The sequence below is a fragment of the Micropterus dolomieu genome, linkage group LG02 (assembly GCF_021292245.1).
Source record: "Micropterus dolomieu isolate WLL.071019.BEF.003 ecotype Adirondacks linkage group LG02, ASM2129224v1, whole genome shotgun sequence".
Taxonomy (NCBI): domain Eukaryota; kingdom Metazoa; phylum Chordata; class Actinopteri; order Centrarchiformes; family Centrarchidae; genus Micropterus; species Micropterus dolomieu.
This window is the reverse complement of record NC_060151.1, coordinates 5,706,922-5,720,973: the sequence shown is the minus strand read 5'-3', so window position 1 is coordinate 5,720,973 and position 14,052 is coordinate 5,706,922. Positions and strand designations below refer to the sequence as shown.

At 39.9% G+C, this 14,052-nt stretch overlaps 1 protein-coding gene across 4 annotated transcripts in view; it reads right to left on the bottom strand.

Moving 5' to 3' along the window:
* LOC123984492 (thyroid hormone receptor alpha) overlaps window positions 1–14,052 on the bottom strand; it is a 102,461-nt gene that overhangs the window by 60,924 nt on the left and 27,485 nt on the right. For all 4 annotated transcript variants that reach the window (XM_046071419.1, XM_046071428.1, XM_046071411.1 and 1 more), the window contains one exon: window positions 1,287–2,449. The gene's annotated coding sequence lies outside the window, so the exon portion shown is untranslated. The remainder of the gene's footprint in view (window positions 1–1,286; window positions 2,450–14,052) is intronic.

The following is a 14,052-nucleotide window of genomic DNA, read 5'->3' as shown; positions in this document are numbered from 1 at the left end:
TATAATATTTATATACACAATTATAGGATTTGACTGAATTCTACTGCTGAATCACACAAAAAATACAGAATATTCATGAACCAGTAGAAATTATAGTTTAACAAGACTAGGAGTCTAAAGCCATGCTAGCAGCTCAGCTATATTTAAGCACCCGAGTGCTTTGAGATGAATGCTAATGCTAACACATTCACAAGGACAATGTTAACACGCTGAATGAATTTTGCACTGAACAAAGTATTGCTGAGGCTGATGGGAATGTCATTGGTTTTGCAAGTATCTTGCCATGAACCAAACAGAAATTTTGACTTTCGCTAGATGAAAGGTTAGGGGATCAAAGTTTTTAAAATTCATCCCCTGGGGACCATGAATGTCTGTACGCAATGGCACTCCATCCAAAGCAATAGCTGTTGAGATATTTTAATGTATTAAAAAAACAACCTCATGGCGGTGCAAGAGGAAAAAGGATCTACAAAGTCATTAGGCTAAATCGTCTGGGAACCATGAACATCTCTGAAAAATGTTTATAGCAATCCATCTGGAACAACAGATCAAACGACTCACCAACATTGCCATCCTTTGAGCTTGGCTAAATATCTACTTTAAAATGTATGAAATTCAAAATCACAAACTACACTAATTTGAAATCCTTCTGGGTGGCTGAAAGCGTTTTCACATCTCTGTGGATTGACAGAAGTCATACTGTGTTTTTCTCAAGATAAAATCCTCAGGACTGGTTCAACACAGTCACCAGGCCAAACCAAGCGTACAACTGACATACACCAACTGAAGCATGAAAATCAAGAAAATTGACTGATGAGTTTACATAACATACTCAGTTAGGGGTGCTTCAAGCTACAAACTTCCCAGAGACTTGTCGTTCAAGCCAAGTTTGTTCTGGTGAGATTTCTTTGCCAAGATGTATGTTATTGAAGGAGAGTTCAAATTCAGTGAATGACCTTTACTGCAAAGCGCTCTTTCCATCTCTCTTAATCTCCTGTCTGTCTCCACTCTGGATCATCTAATAAGCCAGAAATGCCATTTAAATGTCAGTTAGTGATACAAAGAAAGGAAAAGATAAGAAATGAAAAATGTGAAAGCCAAAGTATTTTTCTTTTTTCCATTGGTATTCAATAGCATGAGATGAAAACAAGAAAGTAAAAAATGTGGACCTTATTCAATCCCACTATATTACTGGTATATTCTTTACACCCTGGCCTCCTCTTAGAGAAAAGCAAAATGTGAAGGAAGCATGCTGATAAACAAGAAAATAAGAAAACGGAACTCACCGCCGCGGTCTTCTTTTTACTAATGCTCCCCTTCCTTTTCTCTTTGCTGTCACACAATATGGATCTTCTCTGTGTTTACTCTTCTCTCTTTCCAAGGTTTATAATGCTCCGAGTTAAATCTGCCATGAAGTTCGTTATTCTTTGTGGCTTGCCTCCAGATTTAGAAAGAACTTCTCCTGCTCCGTGGGTAGCTTCACTTCTATGGAGGCTTTCGTGGGGTGAAGAGGAAGCTCACGGCAGGAGAAACTTCGGTGTCTCTTCTGTGATCTTTGAAGGCCTCCTGGGCAATTGCTGATTTATGCTACTGCTTAGATCGTGAGGCTCGTCTATGATGAGACTTTGCTGAGAAGGAAATTAAGTGAAGTGAAGTCTCTCTCTCTGCTTCTCTTGAGGCCTCCCTGGCTACAGTTGCTATCTTCTTGACTCTAAGGCAAATGGAAGATGCTTAAGTGAGTTGTCTGCTGGGTAGAATGAAGCACCAGGCTTAGTGCTGTAGCTGAAAAGTGTCCTGTTGACTGGGTGCCTATCTAGAATCCGTACCTGCTGAGGTATATAGTTGCCTGCCAGGTATATTGTATTGAAAGGTGAAGTCTATTGTGTGTGTGTAGCTGACTGCATGGCAACTGTGACCCTTTTGCTTCCAGTTATAACTAGCCAGAGGTCCGGGCTACAAGTGTGGACGAGTACAATTTAGGCAGTGTGCAGGTCTGAACTGACAGGTGGTAAGAGGTCCAAGGTCATTGCTGGTTGTTTCGGCTGCAGTGAGGAAAACTTGAGAGGCAATACAGGTTGTCATGGTAACAGCAGTGAGGGGTCAGAGGTGTGTTTTTGCTTTACATCACTGGGTTGGCTGATTCGGTGGAAGAGGTAGGCAGTGGGAGAAAATCCCTGAGGTAAATGAAGAAATGTTGCTGATAACAGATATTAAATTGCTGTTTGCTATTTCTCTGGGAGGTAGAATGCAGAAGAGTTTTTCTCTGATTGAATCAGTGGAAGAGGAGAGGAGGACGGGAGGTAAAACGGTGTTGCATCACTCTTGAGTGTATTCTTCAATCTTGTGTCTTTGAAACACAATACTGCGGTCTCCCAGTGTCCATCTGAAAAGGTCGATGCTTGGCTCATTCGTCTTAACACGTACAGGTAGGTTTCTTCGGGGGCTCCACCTATGGAAGACAAAACACGAAGACAGATTAGAATATGACCACAACACTGCATTATTACTGGACCTCAACAAGGATGTTGATTGTCAGTGATTTTATTTGTGATTTTTATGGACAGACGAGTATTGGGGCTGAGTTTGGTGGCTTCAGGACTCCACAAGTTCTCCAGACTTTTGTTTTCAAGAATTTAAAGCAAGTCCTTAGCCCTTCTGGTTTTGCTATTAATTGTGAACAGACCCAGATAGATGGAAGTTTAAAAATACAACAGAAAAAGTTGTCATCAAGGCTGCACATGCCCATTTGTAATCATAGTCGATGCAAAGCACCTCATGAATGCTGATCCGTATATTAATGAGCCTGCCATGCGATTGTCCTTTCCTTATGGTGAATCATGGCAACAGGGGAGAAGAAAACCAAGAAACGTAACTATTCAGACACCGAAATAGAAACTCTTGTAGGGGAGGTGGAGGCCCAGAAAACAATGTTATTTGGTGGCCACAGCAGCACAAATAATAAGAAACCATGCCAGTGGCAACGTGCTGCTGCAGCTGTCAACAGTGTCAGTGGGACAGAACAGTCCAGTCCGTGCCAGAGCATGGCTGCAACTGGTGAGTACACCTGAGCTCACACCACTGGACAACAAAATTGCTGCCATAATTGGGGCGGCCAGCGTGTGTGGGATTGTGTCGGAGGATGGCATGGCACGCCTGGAAGTGGTGGGGTGCTCACTGACACAGTCCTGCGGCTACAGCGATACACCATAAATGGCATCAACATCATTTCTGATGAGCTACGCCTGATAAGAGAAGTGATGTATAGAAGTGTTGTATATTTTTATGTTGTCAGTTTATATATTTATATGTACACAATATTCTCTTCGGTTACGTTACTTCTGCATGGCACAGACCCAGAATAATGCACAGGTATATATATCTGCAACGTTCCATTCCATATTTACATATTTCTACATTTATTTATGTCAACTGTATGTTTGTCGAAGTGTAGCACCTCATCAAAACACTACTTGGCACTAAAGCTCCTTCTGATTCTGATGCAAGAAATTGCACAATTATTAAAAGATGTAGTTAAAAAGTGAACCTTGATTTTTGTCTTTCTTACAAACGCCGCATGACATCCCCATGCCTCTCCTAGGAAGAGCAGCAACAGTGCTGGACTTTCTCCATTTATAGACAGTTTGTCTTACTGTGGACTGATGAACATCAGGACTTTTAGAGATACTTTTGTAACCCTTTCCAGCTTCATGCAAGTCAACAATTCTTAATCTTAGGTCTTCTTACAGCTCTTTTGTTTTTTTTTTATCGTGCAGGGCAGCTCTAACCAACCAATGTCTCATTGATTGGACTTCAGGTTTGCTGACTCTTGACTCCAATTAGCTTAGAGAAGTCAGTAGCCTATGGGTTAGTATACTTTTTCCACCCTGCACTGTTAATGTTTCCATGGTGTGTTCAATAAAAACATAAAACATTTATTGTTTGTTTGGCGTTAGTTTAAGCAGACTGTGTTCGTCTATTGTTGTGACTTAGATAAAGATCAGATCAGAAATCCAGGTAATTCCAAAGGGTTCACATACTTTTTATATGGGTGTGGTATCCATTTTTGAACATTTTGACCTGAAGATCAGACTGGGATCAAAATTGTGTGCAGGCGTTCTTGTTGTGATTTTTCTTAAACAGTGGTTGCAAGAACGCGCATACCGATTTCTTATATGGCATTTACAAAGACATTCTAGCAATGCTGCACAAGAAAGTGGTTCAAGCACAGGAGCCACAGTGTGTTTCTGCATGTCACAGCAGCTCTGTAGTGGTGATAGAAGGAAATCAAAAACAAATGCATAGAGTTCATTCTGCAATACCAGACGCTGCAGTACCTGTTCTGTATGCAAAGCAGCTACAGGGTGGAAAATCTGTTGCTGGCAACCCACATTTAAATGCACACAATGTACAGACCCACACACACACAGTGTTAATCTTCATCCATCTATGCAATATTCATGCTTAATATACACACATGCATGCACATAGTTGGAGGCTCCACTGTACTGTAAGCAACCGTGAGAGTCATGTGTTTTGATCTGAATAATGTCTATTTGCATGGCTGAGCCTCAAGCTCTCTTAATGCTGTTAGCACCACTTGTTGATACATTAAAAGTCCCACACTCACAAACTTGCTCTCGCACACTAAAACACTCACATATTCAATGAAACTGTGATGCAAATCCAAACTTTACAGATAGATGGGGGGCTCTGCAAATCTTTGTGATTCAAAGACTTTAAAGGTTCAGTGTGTAAATTTTAGTGGCATCTAGTGGTAAGGGTCACAAATTGCAACCTGCAGCTCACGGTGCATTCGCATGCTCCTTGGATGGTAACATTTCACGAGTTATTAAGTCCTTCTTCCGACTACAGTGTGTGTTCATGTGCTCTTAATTCGGAATGTGGAATCAACATGGACGCTGCTACAAAGATGTGTTGGATTAGCATTATCAGAGCGTATAAACAACACCCAGACATCTAGTTCACTCTATACTGACTGTTAGCAAAATATGTATATGCAACACATACATTTGCATGAACCAAAGTTCTGCATACTTCTTTATTTCCCATGTTCACTTTGTTTCTCTTTTTGCAATAAATATTTAAGGAGGAAAAAAAGATTCAGATTATTCCGAGACCACATGAAGGCACCATCAGTCACTGCTCACCCCTCCATTTCAAAGCGCGCAGTAGAAGTTACGGCGGCCGACATGCTCTGTCGGCTCTTGTGCTAGACTGAAAAACCAACGTGGAGTGACATCTGGACTGGTGCGTTTACTGTCACTCCGTAATGTAAAATTTCCACCATGTCCGCGTCTTAAAATGTAATACCAGATAACATTTATCTCTGTGTTTTTCTGCTAAATACTCTGTAGTTGTTTTTCATCTCAAATCTCTTTGTGGTCGTTTGATTGACTTCCCAGAGAGAAATGTTAACAGCCACCTAATATAGAGGCTCTGCTCCAGTGGCCCCTGGGCCTGTACCCTGTAGACCTGTTAATAATTCCATGAAAGGCCAAGACTTTTGTTGGGCACCTACTCAGGAAACACTGATAAAGGCCTTTTCAAAATCTCAACTAAGAGCGTCAAGGCAAGAGCTGCATATCATCTGTACAGTATGTCACCTTGGTAATTGAATTGTGATAAGTCAAGGTTCGCACACACAACAACAACAAAAGGCACCTCACTACTAGTCTCTTCTTCTTAACACACATGAGCCTCCCAGGCAAACAAATGAAACCTCAGCCGAGGGGCTAATTAACTGGCAAGAGAAACGCCAAATGAGAGAGACATCAGGATTAATCTTCTGAAGGAAGATGGCAGGAGAGAGGGTGGGCATGAGTGGGAAGAACCATTTTGTACAATATTCATCATTCTGTAACCAGGAGAGAAAAAAACTTCTCTCTCTCCACCGGCTACAGTGACAGATGTACAGTACAGGCAGTTAACAGTAATTTAGCAGAAATACAATGTGAGTGTCAGAATGCAAAAAAATCTCGAGGTGATGGCTGCTTGCCTGCCAAATTGGGTGTGAATGTGGGAAAAAAAAGATCATTTATCGCCAGAATGAACGACCTTTGCCTGTTGCAAAGAGGGATAAAGAAAAGAGAAAAAAAGATTATGAAATATAAATGAAACTATATATATATATATGTGACATAGTTTTAAAGATTTATATCTTCTGTAGGAATTAATGCACTTGGGACCAGACAGCGTAAGGAACACAGTGTTGATTTTTTCCTTATTCCTGTTTCATATAAAGTAACAATTATGGATGACTGAGTACACCATTATCTGTATCTGTTCAAACAACTAAATGATCAATATCCGTATCTGTACTTGGAATGGGAGGGGCTTAAACCAGACATTGATAATTTAAGCCTGAAATTGATATGGGTTGATCAGAAGATGCTATATTAATTAGAAAACCTTTTGCAGAACAGTTTCAGAGCAATGTTTTTGATCACAATTGTAGCAGGTCTAAAGCTTACATATGATTTTAATACAGTCATGAAAATGAAAATTTCCGGGAATATTAATTCATGCCTCCAAACTAGGTGCACCACCCGATATACCGTCCGCCCAGGGTCTCGGGACTCCCTGAGTATGGCTAATAATTAGACAATTATTCACTAGTGATCAGTTAGTTAACAATCGCTCAATTATCTTAAATCAGTCAGTCAGTCTCATATCGAAGGGGTAAATTCTCTTGGCAGGGACTCGGAGACAGGCAATACACACAATTCCTTGATTACAGTGGAGTTTATTAACTAACTAAGGTGAATATAAAAATGCGGTTAAAATATACATCTCAGAAATAAACAATGGCTAACAATGAGAATATGGGGTTCTATTGTGGGGAGCATTTGACTCATACGGCGGAAGAGAACTAATGAAAGTAAGCTATGAGTTTTAAGAGTTAAAAAGATAATCTATTAACACTATTGGACATCACTGATCACAGAATGCCTTGTTTTGCCTTACGGTGGGCCGGCGGCCTGCCTTGGCCTGTTTCACGGGTCCCATGCTAACTGCCCGATTCCTGGCCTTTTGCTAGGGAATTCTCCGGGGTTCTCCGTGTTTGGAATGAAGAAAAACCCTCAGGGGTTGGCCGTCCTCACTCGACGAATCAAGCTTAAAAAGAAAAGAACTTGGTCGTTCTTCAATTAAACTAGTGTAACTTAACGGACTGATAACTTTTAACAAAACAAAAGAAAATAAAACGCAAGTAAAGTTGCTGGAAACGAGGGAAAGCTGAGGTCGCGGCGCTTCGCGTGTGGCTTGAAAGGGGCTTTCGTTGCGTTCCTACATTTACTACATTTAGTACAGCATCTGTACTAGATACTTGTTTCAGCAGAGTACTCTCTGTAGAAACCGTAGAAACAGTGTTGTGTCTTTTCTTGCCGCAGTGTCCCACAGTAGTCTGCAAACACATAAAGCATCTGAGCCTGAAGATCATCGTTCTGATAACCAGACAACCAGCCGAACAACGGCAATAAACAGCAGAGATATTTTTGCACATATCCTCAAGATTTTTGGATTCACATTAAGTGAGTAGACTGACTGCAGTTGTTCTGTATCTGATCTTGAACTTTGACCTCAGAGGGGAGGCAGGGCACCAGAAAGGGAAGCTATCCTCCAGGCATAAATAAACTTTCATTGTTTTCTTTGTCTCTGAATCTGCTGACTTTTACTACCAAGAGACTGGCACACTGACCTGGAACAGCATGCATGCACGTGTGTGTGTGTGTGTGTGTGTGTTTGCGTTTGAAGTGAGCACTCTTGGCTGTGGTCCTGTCTCAATATTTGGCAGCAGAGGTCACACAGTACTCATATCTAAGGCTATTTCTTTTCATGACTCTTTTCTCCTACGATTTTTGATGTGGATGAGTCTCGGAGCCTAGAAAACACCCACCAACACGCCTACACAAACTCGGCAAGGCCAACAGTGGGTACTCAGCCAAGTTTGTGTGTGTGTTTGTGTGTGTGTTTGTGTGACTGAGAACTTCTTCCATACTAGTGCGAGGTTCAAAACACATTTTCTTCAAAAACATAAGTGCATAATATGTGAAGATAATTGAAAATGTATTCCACACTTTGAAGCTCCACTGTGACAATTTAACATATCTGAAGCATGACGTTTCCAATAATAAATTAATGATTTATTTTCTTGGGTTTAAATGGAGCAGTTCTTTCAAAAAACACTGAAAATCAGCAACTGCTTTTAAAATCAATCAGCAAGCTAACTTAATTAACAGCCTTGGAACTTATTTTTTCCATAAACTTAGTAGGCTACCAAATTACATAGCCTTCCAAAATACAATTAGCAGATTACGAGAAAGTAAAATAACGGAAAAGTAAAATATAGAATAACCGATAAAAGCATAAAAAGAAAAAGTTGGAAGGTATTTATCAGTCAAAACCAAAGACCAGAAAACATGACAAAGCCTATCCTGCTCACAGGTTCACTATCAACTTAACGGGAGAAGAGTAGATACCTTTTAAATCTTTGTCTCTAAAAACCCTGACAGGGTAACAGGCAAGCTCAGATAAAAGATGGATACATTACACCACACAAGTTTTTTGCAACGAAACTACGAATACTAAGAAAACATGAGCAGAAACGGCTGCACGAAGTGATTATTCTTGACGAACAAGGTTTAACCTTTTTTGCGTGCGCATTAGAAACTGATGTAAAACTGTAACATGTAGTTCTTGATAATGTTATCTCAAAAAATAACTTTACTCATTTTGACACAAATTTCCACAATATTAATAGCTTCCAAAGGAAGGCATCACAGAAAGCCCACTGTCATTAATCACTGATGTTAAAACATTTTAAATAATCTTCAGACCTCTATAAAGTCAATAAATCCTATCATAATAGAGTATCAGAGCATTAGGGCCTATACAGGGCTTGAAAAGATGAGCTGAATGAACCCAGTGCCCCAGGAAAATGGATGCAGCACTTACCAATACCATTTCCCCCCAACATAATGAAGTAGCAGACTTTAAAGATGCAGTCACCTTCATTTCTGTGAAATACCCTGCCATCCTGGATGGAAAATGGAAAGTAAGTGGGCTATTAAGGCTGCATGTTGCTGATGGTGAGTAAAATTACATTTTTTTCATGCAGTCTTCTTCTAATATCTGTAGTCTTATCCTTTCTCTGCTCCTCATTAAAATGAACTGAACACATCTGCCTCCTTTTGATCATCTCTTTCAGTGAACCACTGTAGAAAACTGCAGCCTGAGCGCAGCAGGGTATATAGTTTTTTTTTAATCACTTGGTAGACTGACAATATTTGAATTCTATAAAAAGGGAACGCTAGGTGCTGTCTAGAATAGTTCTAAGATGAAAGGAGTAGGGGTCATTGCTGTCTTGCAAGTGTCTGAAAATGCCTACCAAACACAGTCTGTCACATCCTTCTAGTCAAAAAAGTAGATCTTGCGGGGGAGAAAACCCTGACAAGTAACGAGAAAAGACATACAGGTCCTCACAATGTAGGAAAAAATAAATCACAAATACTAATCTAGCTTGAGTCTATTGTGAAGACCTCCAATATATACATGAATTCATTAGAATTTGTATCCCACTGTGAGGCCTGTAGTAAAAACCAATCACTCATGCAATTTAGAGACTATATGGGACTCCAAAGCATATGTGCAATATGACACATGCAGGTTATGTAAATAAGAAGCAGGAAATCGTTGTGTAGGTCAGGACACATGAACAGTCTGAGCCAACTATGGGAAACACAATTCTAACGAGAGGGAAACACAAGAGAGGGGAACTGATGTCGACAACTCCCTCTCGCTCCTCTCCCAAGTGAATAAACTACCTAGCAGCTGTAGGTTATTTAAACCATAAATTTACATTTAGAGGCCACTGTACAGATTCTATAGTTAAATGTATGTGTTCAAATTGAGGGGTGACGAGCTATTCTGTCAATTGAGAAAAACATCTAGCTGGAATTTATAGTAATTTCACTCAAAGGAAGGATCTATGGTACACAATGAGGAGATCAAGGACAGCCTGACCTGATTTACAATTCTACTACTGCTTTTAGTATTGCAATGAATGAAATGTGGAAATCACTGGATATCTTATTGAGTGTGACGTTCAATAAGTGAGTGGGATGCTGTGCTATTTGCTTTGGGCAAAGTGTGCTGCTTAACTGGACATTTTTATTGGTGTTTTTTCTTGTGTGTATGGCTTTTATCACTTTGTTTTACACGCTCCACTGCTTCCACAACAGGAGACTGCATGAAGCAGGCGCCTCCACCTAACAGCCAATTATACAGAAATGTATTTTATATGTGAAAAATGGAATACTACAAATACCACAAATATGAAATTAAACCCTCAAAGTTATTTTGATACTTGGGGGCAGCACCACAAACTGAAAACACAAAAGCAACAAATTATCACAATCTAACAATGTTAAGGCTAACACATTAGCAAACAGTTGTCTATTTACACATCCAGTGGACACAGAGCACAATTAGCATTCATTTGAAGTTGTGTTTCTGGTCACCTGCCAATCGTTTGATTAAAACCTTCAGCACCACTTTAGTTAGACAGCTATTCAAGTCAGCTGCGTGTTAGCATGTGAAAACCCCTCAAGTACTGCAATTAGTGCAGTATTAGAGTGCCAGAAAAGACAGACAGCTACAGCATGCAACATATCGATATACAAATTATGGGTCTGGATTTATTTAACTGACTGGAAAAATAGAGTGTCCTCAGGGCTCAACAGAAACACAAAAAAAGGCCTTCATGCAGACGTATTTACACACAAACTAAACAGTCATTATTGATAAAGTGGCAGCTTTAATCCCAATAATTACCTTCCTCTACAATGACACATCTCTCCTCATACTCCATATACTGTTTCACAGACAAGAGTCAATATTCGCTGGGTGTAGTGACTGCAGACAGACAGCACTGCACACAACCTCCTATATCACTGCCTAAAGAACCTCAGGGGGCAGCTATACAAGAAGACCACACGACCACCCACAGTACAGTAGGAGGTAAACCACATGGACACAAACACATCAGCACTGATGTATAGAAAAATTCATAAAAGACATTCACTTCTGTTCAAACAACACATTACACACATTACTTTTGCTTGGGTGAGGAAAGAGATATTGTATACTGTGCAGAATTGTCCTGTCACACAAACACACACTCATGCACCCCAGCCCACTTGTCACACTGACAGCACAGTATGGGTGACCTTGGATGCTGTACGCGTTGCCAGCAGCAGACCAGGACAGAGACTCCTCTATGTGAGAGGGGAGGAGAGGCACAGGAGCCAAAGTATGAACAGATAATTTGGAGGGGAAAAAACGCATGGTGAGAGATAAGAGGGAGACATAAAGCAAGAGAAAGCTGAGAAGGAATGAATAATGAGAAGGAGAGGGACAGTGGAGAAGATTAGGAGGAAGAGCATGGAGGAGTGGAGGCATAAAGCTAAGGATATGGATAAGATGGAAACGTCTTCCTATGGTTGCATAGCAACCATATGAAAGTCATCAAAACTGAATCCTGTGCAATCTGCCAAAAAGGTAAAAGGTACCACTCTCTGCCTTTCAGGCACCCAACGCCTCAACAACTCCCCCGTTTGTGCAACATACACACACACACTTCCATATCTACACACACACAAATCCTACCCAGCTTTCCGAGGCAAAGAGGATGTGGTTAAAGAGTGATGAAGGAGGAACGAGGAAGGAAGGCTTAAGGGATTGGGAGATGATACAATGAGAGATGGAAGAAAGGACCACAGCAGAGACAAAGATGAGGGGAGAGAAGTTCTAAAAACAAAGGTGGAGAAAAAGGAGAGCTGAAAGCTGATTACTTTAACACCAATTAAGGTTTGCAGAACTATTTTAGCTTCTAGATATTATCGTTTGCTCTTTGTGAAACACATAAATATTAGAATCTCTTACCACATCAACACTCACATCTATTATTTTGGATAAAAATTGATTGAAGCGCTTAAAAAAAAAAAAGCAATCTGAGTTAGTCAAATGAAGTAATGTATCTGGTATAGTGTGGCAGTGGTCTTCTTGAACGCACGGAATCATTAGGTTAACACTTTCAATTCCACTCCAGCCAGCATTTGCTTTTTTCCCCAACTGTGCAGCACGCAAATTTTCACTGGTATTCAAGCTGCATGGATGCTTTTTTTGACATGCAAACATAATGGTGCCCAAACACTTCCTGTTTGTGTATAGATTTTTTTATCCTTGGTACTGAGCTTACTGACTACACTGAGAAGCACTACGAATTAGGAAAAACAGAAATTGATGGGTAAAAATTAAATATAAAAAGAAGAAAATTAAGTAATAAATATAAAGGGATGGAGATGGATGGAGAACTCCAGTTTGGGAACCACTGTGCTAACATATGCAGTGAAATGCAGGAGAGCAGTTCTGCAACACTACCAGGCTGAGGAAGGGCAAACACAGTAATGTTCCTTAAAGAAAGGATTAATTAATCGATACCGACTAACCCGACTGCAAACTGTCTCACACTGCAGAGTCCAACATGGAGGCGCAAACATTTGGACTTATTCAGTTTTATTTAATTAACCTGTAGCAGACTGAACGTTTACCATGAAAACATCGACTGCATGGGATTGCATTTATTTAGAGTTTAAAAAATGGACATCTGTTGAGACCATCTTGTGTTCGAACGCAGATTATATGGTATTCCACGGAGCCGCATGAGTAAGAGGAGACTTTTCTGAACATTGAACTGTACTACCAGGGAGTTGAAGGATTTCTCTTTCATATGTGCACCACTGTATGGGCCCCAAAGTTTACAAATCCAAGCCTTGGTAATAATTTGAACATTTCTTTAAATTGGAACTGTGATAGTACAGATTGCTGTACTTGGGACTTTATTATACTGAAGGGGTACCTTTTGGTATTTATATCTGTACAGGTTACATTTATTTTAATTAAGTTCATACACACACGGTTTAATATTTTTTTTATTCCATCCTAAGAGAAACAAAACAGGGTAATTGTAATTTTGAAGAGTGGTTTGACAAAGCATCTTTTGGCTATTTGTTGATTTATTAAGTGTTCATTGTAAGGTTTAAACTTTGAACTTAAAACTTTAGTGGTTTGGGTTTGATACAAAAATCTGGTGTTTTAAAGGAAACCCTTGCTACTAGGAAGGAAAGTAAAAATAATACTATAAATATTGTTGTTTCCCATATTTGACTTATAATTTGACTATAAATACTTTATTCTGGTGAACTTCAGTACAGTTCTTAAGGTGTGTTCTTACAAACATTGTTTATTTGTTGTCTATACTTACTTCTCCTACCTGAAGTCACTCTAACGAATATTAGTAAACAGGGAATATTTAGCCAGCTCACCATCAACAGCTTAGAAACCCAGGATCCTGTTTAACACACTTTTAATATAGTAGCCCGGTGTGATAGTAAGGTTCACCTTAGGTCTCGTTTGATCAGCTCTACTGGTGTCAACAAGGTGTTACATATGTATATAATTGAATATTTAGACATATTGAACTTTAACTGTATAACTAATGAGCACACTTCAATATATGTGTTTTGCAAGTCATATCGTCATCGCCATATTGAACATTGGTAACACACAACGTAGATTTTCCTCATATCGTGCAGGCCTAGTTTAAATTTGCATATGGGTTTCCATGGCCTGTGGTACATGCAAGAAGGACATATGTCAAACATATCACATGCGTAATGCCCACACAAACACACACATATACAAGGCTCGTCACAGAACATTAGGAAAGTAGTGATTAGCGATAATCCATGACAAACTACCATGTTGGACAATAGCTAGCAATATGCTCTGTACTGTCATCTCCATGTCTTCCTTGACAAAAGAAAGCCAATGTTAGTTTTGTTTGTGTGTCAGTTAGATAAGCAAATCTACAGTGTGACTGAGGGCCAAAAAGTGGCAATATTGCTGACTTCTTTTGCAGCCACCAAGAAAGACAACACGGAGACAAGGTGCGACCCAAAAGTGCCCAACAAA